Here is a 15,225-nt window from a genome sequence, read left to right on the forward strand (position 1 = left end):
CCTAGTTCGAATCACAGCACTTTCAAAAATTCACCCTGATGTAAGAAACCATTCGTTGCACCTGTTCTGTGCTGTGCAAGTTCTGGGTCGCAATTAGGACACAAAATGTATAGGCAACTCTATACTCATGGGAATAGCTTGTCATCCAGGTCACCACAGTTATATCTGTCATCCTATGCTCAAGAAAATACACAATACATCAATGAGTAAGACACCAGATAAAGACAATAACTACACTGAACCCAAGATGCCGCCCACCCATGAATGGAAATAGAGATCGTCTCTTTAAATTCTGAATTTATGACTACTATAGCGTCCACCGGGGCTTGATCTCAGGTTCCAGGAAAGACCTAGATGCTTAGTGGCTCACGTGCTGGTGTGCTCACCATGCCTCATCCACCACTTGAGCCTGCTAGGCCTTGAGTTCAAATCCCAGCACTACCAAAAGATTCATCCTGATATGAGAAGCCAATAGTTGCACCAGTTTTCCTATGATGTGAAAGTCCTGGGTCTCAGCTAGAATGGAATATGCTATATAGGCAACTCTATACTCATGGGAATTGTTTGCCAGCAATGTCAGCATAGTTCTAACTGTTATCACACTCAGTAAAATACATATTGCATCTATGAATAAGACACGAAATCAAGAGAATGAGTACACTGAACGCAAGATGCCACCGACCCATGTATGGAAATATAGCTCCTTTCCTTAAATTATGATTTCATGAATATATTGACCCCCGCAGGGCATGAGCTCAGGTCCTGTGAACGGCCTAGCACCTTAGTGGCTCACATGCTGGTGTGCTCACCTTGACCCATTCCCCAATTCTGCCTGCTAAGCTCTGAGTTCAAACGCCAGGACAGCCAAAAGATTCATCCTGATGTGAGAAACCAATGGATCCACATGATTTCCTGTCCTGTGAAGGTCCTGGGCCTCATTGAGGATGGAGAATGCTATATAGGTTAATCTATAGGCATGGGAATAGGTTGTCATCCAGAGCAGCACAGATATACCTGTCACCATACTCAATAAAATACACAATACATCCATGAATAAGACTCAAAATTTAAAAAGTAACTACATTGAAAGCAAGATGCATACCACACCTGTATGTAAATAGAGATCCTATGTTTAAAAAAGGTAAGCTTGTTATTTTGTCCACTGCTGGGGCTTCGAATAAGGCCCTGGACCAGACCTGACATTCTAGTCTTCAGGGATGATGAGCTTCCCCTTCCCCCAGTGCAACGGGGTTACCCAGACCTGAGTTCAAATCCCAGGCCTGACAAAAGATTCATCCTGATGTCAGAAGCCAGTCATTGCGCCTGATTTCCTCGAATGTGGAAGTCCTGGGTCTCAGCTAGGATGGAGAATGAATGCATAGGCAACCTTATAACCATGGGAACAGGTCATCATCCATGTCAGTACAGTTATATCTGTCACCATACTCAGTAAAGTTCACAATACCATCATGAATTAGACATAAATTAAGGAGAAGAAATGCACCGAACACAAGATGCTGCCCACACATATATGTCAATACAGATACTATGTTTCAAGTATGAATTTATGCCTATCCTGGCCCTCCCTGGGGCTCATTGTCAGGTCCTGGGAATGGCCTAGCTCCTCAGTTGTTCACATGCTGGTTTCCTCACCTTGACTCTTTCACCAACTGGGCCTACTAGGATCTCAGTTCAAATCCCAACATTGCCAAAAGCAGAATCCTGATGTGAGAACCCATAGGTCGACCTGTTTGCCTGTCCTGTGAATGTCCTTGGTCTCAGCTAGAGTGGAGAAGACATAGGCAACTCCATGGACATGGGAATAGGTTGTCATCCATGTCAGCACAGTTATATCTGTCATCATACTCAATAAAATACAAAATGCATCCCTGGCTAAGACACACAATAAAAAGAATAACTACACTGAAAGCATGATGCATTCCACATATGTAAGTAAATAGAGAACCTATGTGTAAAATAGTTGGACATATGATTTTTGGCAGTGCTGGGGCTTCAATTCAGACCCTGGGACCAGTCCTGACCTTGTAGTCTTCAAAGACGTTTAGCTTACCCTTCCCCAACAGTGCAACAGAGTTACCCAGACCTGAGCTGAAATCTCAGCTCTGGCAGGATAATGGCGTGAATTCTGCACTAGGGTGCTTCCTTCCTTCATAGATATATATATATATATATATATATATATATATATATATATATATATATATATATATATATATATATATTACCAGACCCGGTGCTCGAACTCAAGTAGTGGCAACTCTGCCTCAGCTTTGATCATCCAATGCTGTGGCCTCTGGGCCTATAGCCCATCCTCAAATCCTAGGACCCCAGGGCTTGCAGGAAAAAAAGAAAGCTGCGAGGGAAAAAAAGCAGTGGGAAGTTCCACCTGGTGCTTTTATATTCATTTTCCTTTGTACCGTGACCATGGTGGGTCTGAACCCGGCGACCTACAGAGTGAAGTTTACCTGGAATGGCTGAAGGCCTGCAGCTGTTGGGGAAGCCCCAGGCCATCCAGGCAAAGAGCCCCAGAGGTCGAATCCCAGTCAGCCCCCTACATTGAAGGATTGGCGTGAGATCCTGAGATACTTGTTTCCGGACCTAGGAAGAGTCGTGGAATGTGATCAATCTCATCCTTGAATGAGTAGTTCCTGCAGGATGTGAGTATTAAATGATAGGCAAGATTCCTGGGGTATCGATTATTTTTAATGAAGAATTGATGAAGCATGACCATAATCATCACAGTCATGAAATGGAGGCATCGGGAAAGATCCAAGAATCAGTAGTCACAAGGTAGATTGGATTCCATCACAGGTCGGCATCTCTCCTACTCTAAACAAATATGCATACTATCTTCAGCTTATGAATGGATGACTATTGTGCTCTCCACCTGCCCTATCCTCAGGGCTCAATCTCAGGTCCTGGGAACAGCCTAGTTCCTTAGATGCTCACATCATGGTGTCCTGACCTTGACCCTTTCTCCAATTGGGCCTGCTAGGCTCTGAGTTCAAACCCCAACACTGCCAAAAGAGGAATGCAGGTATGAGAATCCAATCTATCCACGTGTTTCCTGTCCTGTGAAAGCTCTGGGTCTCAGCTAGGATGGAGAAGACTTAAGCAACTCTATAGACATGGGAATAGATTGTCATCCATGCTAGCACAGTTATATTTGTCATCATGCTCAATAAACAAAATGCATCCATGACTAAGACACACAATAAAAAGAATAATTGTACTGAATGAATGAATGTGAATAGAGATCCTATGTTTAAAATAGATGGGCATATGATTTTTGCCAGTGCTGGGGGTTCAATTTAGGCCCTGGGAGTAGGCCTGACCTTGTAGTCTTCAAGGATGGTAAGCTTCCCCTTCCCCCACAGTGCTATAGTGTTACCTAGACCTGAGTTGGAATCTGAGCTGTGGCAGAAAAATGGTGTGAATTCTGAACTAGAGTGCTTTATTAGTTTTTAGGGTTTTTTTTTGTTTTTTGGTGTTTTTTTTTTTTTTTTTTTGCTAACCAATGGATTTGAACTCACTTCATGGCAACCCTGCCTCAGCTTCGATCACTTTAGGCAGGTGGGCTGCCATAGGCCCATAGTCGACCCTGTGATCCTAGGCCCTGAAGCCTTGCAGGAGTAAAAAAAAAAACCCACACAGAAAAATAGCCACAGGATGGATTTTTTACATTTTCTTCCTTTTCATGGTGACCAACCTGGGTCCAAATTACACGGCTACAAAGGGTACCTCACTTTGCATTGGCTGTGGCTAGCAGACTACCGGGTAACCCAGACCTGAGTACAAATCCTTGGCCTGGCAGAAAAAATGGCTCGAATTGCGAACCAGGGAGCTAAATATTTTTTTTTTAATTGTGGGCTTTTGAGGAAGCCATAGTCCCGCATGGCAACATAGGCCTACAATTCGAATCCCAGTCATGCCACTTCTGGATGGTGGGAGATCCTAAGAGACTCATTCACATTCACAGGAATAACGATGGAATGTTATCAATATCATGGTTGAATAGGTTGTTCATGAATGATACTTGAATAAAATTAGACTTCATGATTTCAGTCAGCTGATTGATTCTATTTAATTATCTTATGAAGCATTAAAAGAATACTATTTCTCACAGGGATGCAATAATTTCAGGACACTAATTTACTTAATAGTTTATTAAGGATGAAAACAATAACATTAATTACATAGAGGCATAATATTTACACAAGAATTTGGTAGAAATGTAGTCTACATAACTGAATATTGTGTAGACATGTCTGGCACTCTATTAAGATATACATTTATTAGCATACTACCTCTGGGTGTCACTCTATTCTTATTTTGTAAAACCCTGGGGCTCGATCTAAGGTCCTTGGAATTGCCTGTCAGCTCGATTTGCCCCAGGATGGCGTGTTGACACTCACCCATTCATGAATTGGGCCTTGTAGGCCATAGTTCAGATGCCAGCACTTCCAATAAATGAATCGTGGAGTAAGAAACTGATGGTGACAAACGTTTTCTTTTTTTGTGAAAGTCCTAGGAGTCAGGTATGAAGTGGAACATATATGCAGACCTATATCCTATGGAATTAATGTTCTATGTGCCATAATAGTCAATAAAATAAATGGCCAATACATGAATAAAACAAAAAATAAAAACGAAAACACTGAAAGCTATATGGAGTCAACCTATGTATATAAATATAAATCAAATATTTAAAATGTACATGAATAGGATATTTTCTAGTGCTGGGGATTGATTTCAGGTCTAAGGAACAGACTTGAATTTCATGACTTCAAGGAGGTGAGCTTCCCCTTTCCACACAATGCAAAAGAGTGACCCAGACCATGCGTTCCAATCCCAGTCCTGACAGAAAAAATGGCAACTGTATTCTATGTGATGTCCAATTCTTAGGTATTTCATTCTGCCTCCATTTAATGAATGTGATTGTTTAAATGCTTGATAAAGTATTAATTAAAATTGATCAGTGTTCTATAATATAATTGTGTATAATTTTATCCTAGAATCATTCAAGAACTGCCCATTCAATCACATATATCACATGCCATTGGTATTTATATGGATAGGATTGAGTTTTTTAGGATCACCTGCCATTTGGAGGTGGCAGGACCAGGATGTGGGCTCCAACTCTCACCACTTAAACCTGAGGATAAGGAAATCACTGGTCTGTCCAAGAACATCAGCAACATCAATGATTAGGCAGGCACCAATGGCTCTCAGCAGTCCTCCTTGATACTTACAAGGCTGTGATAGGAGGATCATGGTCAAAGTCACCCTAGACAGGAAAGTCCTTGAGACCCCTGTCCAACCTCAGCGCCAACAAAGCCAGAAGTAGAGCCATGTGGCTTCACTAGTTGAGGGCTAGCCTTGAGCAAAAGCAGCTCAAGGGCTGTGCCCAGATCCTGAGTTCAAGGTCAAGGACTGGCAACAAACAGACATACACAACAATCTGTGCAGCCATCCAGCTAAAGCAGGTCACCCTCTTGTCCTCAACTGGACTGGACAGAGTTTCATATGAAAGGGGTGCTTTCATCTTGACTCTGCCCATTCTGCCTGCATCACAGGAATCCGTCGACACCCCCATTCTTTTATGTTTCTCTCTGACCAATGGGAAACAAGAATGGTGGACAAGCCCAAATTCCATGCTGCCCAGTAGCACCTGGATTCCCTCAGTTGGTTGACACCACTACTAGCAGTTGAGGAAGGTAGAGGTGGCTGAGTGGTGAGCAAGATACTCGAGGCCACATTGGAGTAGAGTAGGAAATTGAGGTCCTAGACAGTGAGTGGGTGAATAGAGCATTTTCCAGACCTTGGGAAAGTGGCCAGCCCATCTTTCCCAGCGCTCAGATGTCTGAAACAACAGGATTCCATGAGAGAGCTGCGGGCAAGAAATTGCCACAAGAACACTGGCAGAAGAATCCTCCCAACAGATCTGCAACATTCAAGAAAACTAAGAACATGAAAAAGTGAAGGATCCCCAAGACAAACACCACTGGGGAGTGTGACTCAAAGGAGAGTCCAGCCAAATATGATGCTGCCCATGTGCCTCCCCTGCCTTTGGACACAGCCACAGCCACCAGGGTCCAGAGTGTCAATGGTCCCGATAACACCAAGGATCTGCAGAGGTGTACTGACATGTGGTGCCCACCCTGGATCCCAGCAAAAGAAGAAAAGAGGAGCTCTGTGCCAAGATCCAACCACTGAAGCAGGAAAAGACAGACTTCCAGGATGAACGGGAGTAAGAGAGGAGAAGATAGCCCAACTGCACACAGCAATGAAAAGGGAGCTAGAGATCCACAAGGCACCCATAGAGAGGTTGGTTTGGGAAGAAAGTGATTTACAATGTTCACCAGCCCGCATGCAGCAGGCGACCAATGATAGAGAAAGGGACAATGAAGCTCTCACCAGCTGCCTGCAGACCGCAGAGTAGCACATGGCAGAGCTGGAGATGGCGGCTTCTGTGGTCACTGCTCACAGAATGAGACCGAAATGTTCTTTGAACAGCTGAATGATGTGACCCTTCAGCTCAAGGAAAAGATCAGAAGCTTCAATGACTTGGAGCAAGTGAACACTGAGTTGCAAGAGAAGCTGGAAGCACTCTGGACACAGTGGAGCAACAGGAAGAGCAGAATAGGCAAGTTCCAACAAGTGCTGGCAGGGTGTGAGGTACTAAAGAGACTACTGGACAACCTGAGCTGGATGGTGACTGCAGCGAATCTAGAGAGAGACACCTTCACAGAAGACCTGAGCATTGAGAGGTCTGTGCATAAGGAGGAGGCCCGGCGGCTGACCCACTGGGTGAACCAACTGACAGAGGAGAAGAATCGAGGGGCAAGGCAGGTGTTTAACCTAGAGAAGGAGCTGGGGGAAATGAGAAGGAAGCTGGCAGAGACATGGCCCCCTTCGGGACCATCTCCGGTCAAGCAGCAGATGAAAGCCCAGGCCTATTGCACGCAGATGGAGTTGAAAAACCTGGAGGAACAACTTCACATCCAGGTCCAGGAAAACCAAAGGCTCCATTTCCAGAACACGGAGCAGGAGAAGCAACTGTGGACACTGGAGAAGGCCAAGGATCAGCAGGAGATCTGCAAGATCCCACGATGCGCATGTGTGCAACGGACAGATGGAAGAACAGCTGGCACTGCTGAGGGCCTCTCTCCACATGATGAGCAGTGAGAAGGAGAAGCTGGCCAGCATCTTAGACTCAGAGCAGCAGGTGAAGAAACATGTGTGAGAACAGCTGGACCACACAGTGAAGAAGATAGAGGAATGGAAAGAGGTGGCTGAGAGAGAGAGAGTCAAGCAGCTTGGGAGCTGCAGGAGCGGCAGGAGCAGTCCCTGGCCCAGATGCAGGAGCTCAGAGCCACCTGTGAGCTGCACATCACCTCCAATGAGCAGCTGAGCTCTGAGAAGGAGGCCCTGCAGCAGCACCTAGAGAGGCAGACCAGCTGCTGGAGCAGCTGAAACAAGTGCAGGCCCCACCAACTGTCAGGACCAGGCGGTGCCCCCAAAGTGGCAGGACACCCTCAAATGCCTGGACGTGACCAGACCACAAGAGGAGAGCCTGCAGGCCCAGCTGAGCTTCCTGGCTTTCCATGGGGAAGGGAAAGTTGAGAGCCCTGGAGAAGCAAAAGGTGAGGAGGCAACTCCCCCAGACATGACCATCGCAGAGGATGGAGACATCCCCCAAACCGAGAGGGACGTGGATCTGGGGGCGCTCTCCATGGCTGAAATCCACAGGGAGAAATTCCTGCACCAAGAGTTGCAGGCCCACTGCGGGTGCCAAGTCCACTTGGCAGCTCAGTGCCAGAGAAACTGGAGCCACTGGCCCCCCACCCTGCGAGCTGGCACCACAGCATACATGAGGATGGGAAGCAGGACACGTGGGCATCCGAGAAGAAAATCTGCTTTGTCCATGACCTGCCTATTGATGTGGACTTCTGGAATCCAGTGGATGGGCACCACCATGGATGCAGCCATCTGTTGGCACACATCTGCACCATCGAGGACTCCCTCGTGGCATGTAAAGAGCAGATGTTCGTCCTGTGAGCTGTGCCAGGAGAAAGCTGAGCACATGTGCTGGCTGTCCTAGGAGAAGATGAAGAGGAGAGAGCTGTGGGAGCCCCTGTGATTCCTCTCAGGGGAAGGCATGGACAGCAGGCACCAGATGCCAGCACACCCTGAGTCCCCCGCCACCACCACCGCTTCAGAAACCTCAGACTCCACGGTGGTCAAAATGAGGGAGGAGCAGAAAGGTTTGGAAGAATTGCCACTTCAAAGCAGTGTGGAAACTGCCAAAGGACGGGTCGGGGTACCCTACCCCATAGAGGACTCCCCCATGGAGCACATCCTGCCGCAGAAGCCACAGATGCAGATCACCCACAGCTCACAGGCTCAGGCAAGGAGTATTCCCTTCCTTTCTTCTGTAGACTGATGCAGATGATGAATCTCTATGTGACATACTGACTCTTAAAAGCCTCAGCAGCCACCACAAGTAGGTGGCCAGGTGGCCTTCTCTCAGGCCTCCATCTCCAGGTGATGGGAAGGGAAACTGAGGGTCAGGTAGGGCAGAGGCTTCCAGGAGGTGGCCCATTTTCAAGGGACATCTAATGGACCATTCGTGGCCAGGGAAGAGGCCCATGTTAAGCTTATCGCAAAGAATGAAGAGTTTTCAAAGGGTAAACAAGCCTCCAACAAAGATAGATTTGTTCTTCCCGTCCTGGGGCTTGAACTCAGTGCTTGGCCACTGTCCTTGAGATCTTTTTCTCATGGCTAGCACTCCACCACTTGAGCCACAGTGCCACTTCTTGTTTTCTGATGGTTCATCGAGGATAAGAGTCTCACATACTTTCCTGCCCAAGATGGCTTTGAACCGAAGTCCTCTAGATCTCAACTTCCAGAGTAGCTAGGATGACAGGCATGTGCCACCAGTGCCCAGCATGTGATGCCTTTTGAAGGCATCTTGGCAATTCTGTAGAAGGAGCCCCAAAGGACCTGGATAGACCTTGACCCAGTCAAGGAGCTGGGCTGTGGGAAGGCTGATATTCTAGCAATTCTGTTCCCCAAAATAAAAGATGCCAGCTGGTGTTGAATGCATCAAATACCTAGGTCAACAGCCACCAGGCTTAGTGGGGAAAAGGTAGAGAATACCCAAAGATTGCAGTGTAGAAATCTCTCATTTTGCATGCATGTGGTGTGTGTGTGTGTGTGTGTGTGTGTGTGTGTGTGTGTGTGTGTGTGTGTGTGAACTCAGGGCCTAGGCTCTATTCCAGAGTTTTCTTGCTCAAGGCTAGTGCTCTTCTACTTGAGCCACAGCCCCACTTGCTTTTTGATGGTTAATTGTAGGTAAGACTCTCAAGTACATTCCTGTCCAGGGTGGCTTTGAAGCATGATAGGGGCCCAGGGAAGCAAGAGTAAACACAACTCCCAGGTACAATCCCTATGGTGGGTGACTCCTGCCCCCTTGTAGCCAGATGCGGGACATGTGGCCCCGTGTCATTGTGGGGGACTATCATCATGTAGAGTTCAATTGGGGGAAGTGACCAGGGCCAAGCTGACTTTTGCCCACCCTAAATGCTGAATCCAGAGCAGATCTGTTCCATCCTATGCCAAGAGAGCTCCAGGAGGCCCAGCTTCCAGGGACACAAGGAAGGGAGAGGTCAGCTCCAGGCCAAGCTAAGAGCCTTTGTCCATGGACACCACAACTTGGCCTTCCTGATCACTGTAAGGCCTGTCAAAGAACAACCCCCACCCCCCAAAAAAACAAAATTGGAGCCGTGTCTCAGAGTGGTTGAGCTCTAACATTGAATCAAAGAGCTCAGAGACAGGGCCCCCATGCTGTGAGTTCAAGACCCCCAGCTGACCCTCCCCCATAAAACAGGTTAACTAAAGGTGAACTAGTAGGATTTGTGAAGTGTTTCTGAAGAATGGTGATACAGAAGAAAGCACCCTAATTCTAATGACAGCTGAACTTGTGACATACAGCTATGTGCTGAGTCCTTCACAGAGTGCTATTTTATGGGTACTTCTGACATGGGGGTTTTGTGCTGAGTCCTCCAAAAGCATTTGTGTGCTGAGTCATCACAAAGGGTGCTATATTATGAGTCCTTGAGAAGAGTGGGCCTTACTGGGTTTTTCAAAGGGTGCTGTGTGCTGAGTCCATTAAAGAATGTACTTTATGCTGAGTCCTTCAAAAGGTGCAGTGTGCTAATTCATCCCAAAGGGTGCTATGTGCTGAGCCCTTGAGAAGGGAGGGACAGGTGAATTTTTCAATGGGTGCTGTGGGCTGAGTCCTTTACACAGAGTACTTTTGCTGAGTCCTTCAAAGGGGGTTGTATGCTGAGTCATCCCAATGGATGCAATGTGCTGCATCCTTGAGAAGAGTTGGATGAGGTGAGTTTTTCAAGTGCTATGTGCTGAGTCCTTTATACGGGTGCTCTGTACTGTCCTTCAAATGGTGCTGTGTGCTGAGCCCTTCCACAGGGTGGTATATGTGCTGAGTTTTGTAAAGGGTGCTGTGCACTGAATGTTTTACACAGGGTGCTACATACTCAGCCCTTCAAAGAGTGGTGTGTGTGGAGCCTTAACACAGGGTGCTATGTGCTGAGTCCTGGAAAAGTGTTCTACGTGCTGAGTTTTTCAAAGCTTGCCATGAACTGAGTCCTATACACTGCATGCTATGGACTTCCTCCTTTAAGGGGAGCTGTATGTTGAGTTATCCCAAAGGTTACTATATGCTAAGTGCTTCAAAGGGCACACTGTGCTGAGTCTTTTACACAGGGTGCTTTGTGCTGTTTTTTGAAGTGTTCTGTGTGCTGAGTCATCCCAAAGGGTGCTTTGTTCTGAGGTAGTTATCCCCAACAATCAATCTCTCTCTCTCTCTCTCTCTCTCTCTCTCTCTCTCTCTTGCTCGCTCGCTCTCTCACACACACACACACACACAAAGACACCTACATACACACACACAGGGGTCACCGTGTACCTGCTTGATGTGTGGAGTGGAGAGGAATGGAGGAGAGTCTCCTCCAGTGGTGGGGCTGAGGGGAGATTTGATTCCCTGGGCAAGTGTTAGGGTTGGCGGGGAGTGCTGAGCTGAGGTGAGGCTGCAATTCCCATGGCCTGGAAGCCTTAGGGCCCAGGCCCCAGGCGGGGCTGCTCTTGTAGGCAAGGGTGGAGGGCGGGGATGAGGGGAGTAGGGGGGGTTGAGGAGAGGAGGGGGTGGGGCAATGGGGAGAAGGAGGCAGGGCCCAGAGGGCTCACTGTGGTGGTAGCAGTGGCCAGGGGCTCTCAGTGGCAGGCAGGCATGAGTGGAGGGGTCGAAGTGGCCCGCAAGAGGAGTGGAAGCAGAGAGAGAGAGAGAGCAGAGAGGAGTAAGTACATGCATGAGAGGAAGTGGCTTCAGTGGCTGGCTGAGGCCTCAATTGAAGTGAAGTTCCCGACTGGGAGCGCAGAGCATGAGGAGCTAGCACAGCAGAAACATCACCTCAAGCAGCCCCATGGTGGCATGGTGGCCATGGGCTGTCCCAAGTCCAAGGTTCCAATTATCATGGTGGTGGCAGTGGCCACAGAGGAGGAGACCACTGAGGAGGAGGTAGCTAAAGAGGCAGCCTTGGGGGCAGCAGTGGCAGGGGTGATGGCGGCATCGGCGGAAACAGGTCTGGCTGTGGATGAGGTGGGAGCTGAGTTGTCTGCAGCTGAGGGGGAAGAGAGGCCATGCTTGCCATACCATGAGCCCTCAGATCCCGTCCCTCCCTCCCCGACCCTCCCCAAGGTGCCATGTTTCAAAAATGGCACTGCTAGCCTAGACCCGGCGAGCCTCTCTCAGTTTCCCAGCTGAGATAACGTGCCCCTGGCTGGCTTGTTTCAGTGACCCGGTCCAGGTCACTGGTCCTTGGATTCTGGGCCTGCCACACCTGGAGCCACTGCCTACAGCTTCTCCCAGCAGCACACGTGAGTGGCCACCCTGTGGGCCCATACCCTGGGACCCCATTGCCCAGTGAACCCCTCGACCCCCCCTCACAGTCTCCCCCATTCTGCGAACCCAGATCTGACCCGTGCCTCCCGCCTCCCCTCTCCTGTCCCACCTGTGCCTCCCCTGCATCCCATAGTACACCCTGGCTCTGCCCCAAATGCACGCCAGGTGTGGGGGGTGGGGGTGGGTGGCAACCCGAGGATCCCTCTCATGTCCCTAGTGGCCAGTGTCCCAGGAAACGGGAAGATGCAGGGTTGGGTGAGGAGGGGGCACCAGAGAGATCCTGGCCTGTAGTAATAGAGCCACACAGCCACCCATCGGCACCCTTCCTCACCTTGGTGGGAACCTGGTGGCTTCAGTCAGAGGTGGGGAGCAGCATCTCCAAACCTGCCTTCTCAGGTCTTTTTCTTTATTTCTGGGGGTGGGGGTGTTGGATGCAGAAGATAGACCCCCTTGCTGTGTGAGCCCTTGTCCTCTATGCTTGGTCACCCTTTTACCTGAGGAGGGTCCCAGAAAAGGCCACTAGGGAGGTGAGGACACTGGGGATCAGATAGAAGATGAATATCTGGGAGAAACACACCCCCTCTCACCCACACCCAGCCTATTCTCCCCACCCCAGCTGTCATCAGTTCTCACAGGGTGATCACATTTCCCAGCTCTGCCAGAATCTGCTGGTGCTCCCGGTCCATCTGGTCTCCTCATCCTCTCCAAGAATGCACCAAGTCACCCAGAAGCATCTAGGCTGGAAGTAGGAAGTCCATCCATGTATGTAACATTTAGGAGCCCATCCATTTCCCCAAAACCGCCGCCATCGCAGGTCAGACACCCCTCTGGGGGAACCATGAACCCCTGCTTGTTATCTGTCCTGGCTCTGAGGAGCCACCTGTCTCAGCACTCTATCCAGCATCCTGGCCTAGGGTTTTGGTTTATGTGGAGTTAAGGTTTGTTGTTCTCAAGAGAAAGATTCTGACCCTGGAGAAAGGGAGAGGCAGGGTGGTTCTTTTTTATTATAGTGGTGCTCCCCTTTGGTGGGATCCCCTGGTTCTGTCAAGGGAACTCCATGCCCCAGCTTGTACATTGTCCCCGATGAGGAACTGACAAACTCAGGAGAGGCACTGTTCTGAGTCTGTGTGTGTGTGTGTGTGTGTGTGTGTGTGTGTGTGTGTGTGTATGAGAGAGAAAGAAAGAGAGAGAGAGAAATGGAGGGAGAGAGGGAGGGAGAGAGATCATCTTTCAACTTGTACAGCATGACTGTGCTCAGGTGAGCGATCAGTTGGCAAATTTCAGGTGCTGCATGTACCAGTCTTCTGTCACTGGTCTGGATTTTGTGTGTTTGTGTGTGTGTGTGTGTGTGTGTGTGTGTGTGTGTGTGTGTGCGCGCGCGCGCATGCATGTTGTGCATGTTGGGAGAGCAGGGAGATGAAAACAATGGAAACATATTTAAGTCACCATGTCTAAAAAGAGCGAAAGCATTTTATTTTTGTGTATGTGCATTGTTCTTTTGTCATCAATGCCATGTATGCTCCCAGCCACAATTTTTATTTTCTCCTTCACCGTTACATGAATAGTTTGGGGAAGGTTTTAGTAGATGTTCCTTTCCACCTCTTTCCACCTCTCTCTTCCCCTTTCCTGTAGCTCACTGTAGCTTCTGGGTCTGCGTGGGTCTCCACTTGGAGGTCTGTGTGAATCACAGACCATAGTGGACACCTGTCCTTCTGTCTTCAGGCTGGTGAGGCAAGTGTGACCACAGTCACACTCATACAGCCAGATAACCTGCTCTGGTGTGTAAAGTTGGAGCTAATTCAAGGGTTGGGAATGTGTCTGCCAAACATAATTAGGGAATGTGATGGGGGTAGTAGGGCAGCAGATGTGAAGCTAGGAGGATCTGGTGGGTGGCAAATGGTGTGACATAACAGATGGTTCACTACAAACAAGGAAGAGAGGGGAACCTTACCCAGGGTTTGGCGGTGTCCATGGGCTTCTGGGCAGGGGGCTTCAGGCCCCCACTGGTGGCCTGGATTCCCTCCTAGGGCTGTGCACCGGTGGGCAGTCCTCCCTGGAGTCCTGTAGACTCCAATCTGTGTCCTGCCTCGGCTGTTTCCAGCTGGGCAGTGGTAAGCAAGTGCATTCCCCGTAATGAAGCCTGCACGGTATCAGGCCATGGCAGTTAGCTAGGGCTGGCTGAATGCCAGTTTCTGTAACCTGCTGTTGGCTGTCTAGAAGGAAAAGGGGACCACTGACTTTGGAAGCCTTTAAGTTTGATTGGGACAACTGAAATGCCAGCTTTTCCAGGATTTTTTCTTTAAGCTGGCAATTACTACTAATGATTGGGATTATGGGTCAAATTAGATGGACCATTTCAGCTGCCAAACAATGATCTTCAAGGCGGCATAGGCAGAGTTCCCAAGCCAGATCGTCTCCTGTCAGGAACATCCCGCTTTGACTCCCTTCCTCCAGCAGCTGCTGATTCTCCTCTGGTTCTCTCTAGGGTGACCACCACAGTCAAGGACATCATGGGGAGCAGAGATCGTGACCTCGCAATCCCCAGGTTGCCAGCTGTGAGCCGAGACGATTCCCAGCACTGCACTGGAATCTGGGAGATTCAGAGAACTGGGAACCCTCAAGGATGCTTTCTCTGCAACATGAAACTTGGGGGCCGGATGTGGTAGACCATAATGTCTGGCCCCAGGGGGAGGAGAGGAGGCCCCTTGAGCCAGGCTTTCACCTCACGTGCCTCATTCACACCTGAGGGTGGAATTGAGTGCCAAACTGTGAGTTAGCCTCTGGACAAAGATTTTTGAGAAGAGAGGCATCGAAGAGCCCCAGAATCCAGCAAGTACATCGTGGCTCACATCCTCAGAGCCTAAAGAGTTAAGTGCGGTGGCTCCAGGAGGGCAGGAAGTGGGACTAGGGAGAACTGTAGAAGAGCTACTTCAGGCTTTAACACCTCCCCCACTAACCCCTCCACCCCCAGGATGCTTACCTGGGTTGGATGGGAGTTTTCTGTAGTATTGTCATAGAGAGATGCTCATTTATTTATCCAACAAACCGTTAAAGTGAGTGCCAGGTCCAGGAATCATAGACAATGAAATATTCTAGTGCTGGTTCCACAGCACATGAAGAAATCTTGGTTTGAGCTAGATGCCGGTGTTTCACACCTGTCATCCTAGCTACTTAGGAGGCTGAGATGGGAGGACTGAGGCTTAAGTCCCAGGAAGAAA

The 15,225-nt window shown here is 48.8% G+C and overlaps 1 pseudogene; it reads right to left on the reverse strand.

The window, feature by feature from the left end:
* The window catches only part of LOC122123397, a 171,051-nt pseudogene that overhangs the window by 45,616 nt on the left and 110,210 nt on the right, over window positions 1–15,225 (reverse strand).

The sequence above is a fragment of the Dipodomys spectabilis genome, unplaced genomic scaffold (genome assembly GCF_019054845.1).
Source record: "Dipodomys spectabilis isolate Male_0828 unplaced genomic scaffold, ASM1905484v1 ptg000228l, whole genome shotgun sequence".
NCBI lineage: Eukaryota > Metazoa > Chordata > Mammalia > Rodentia > Heteromyidae > Dipodomys > Dipodomys spectabilis.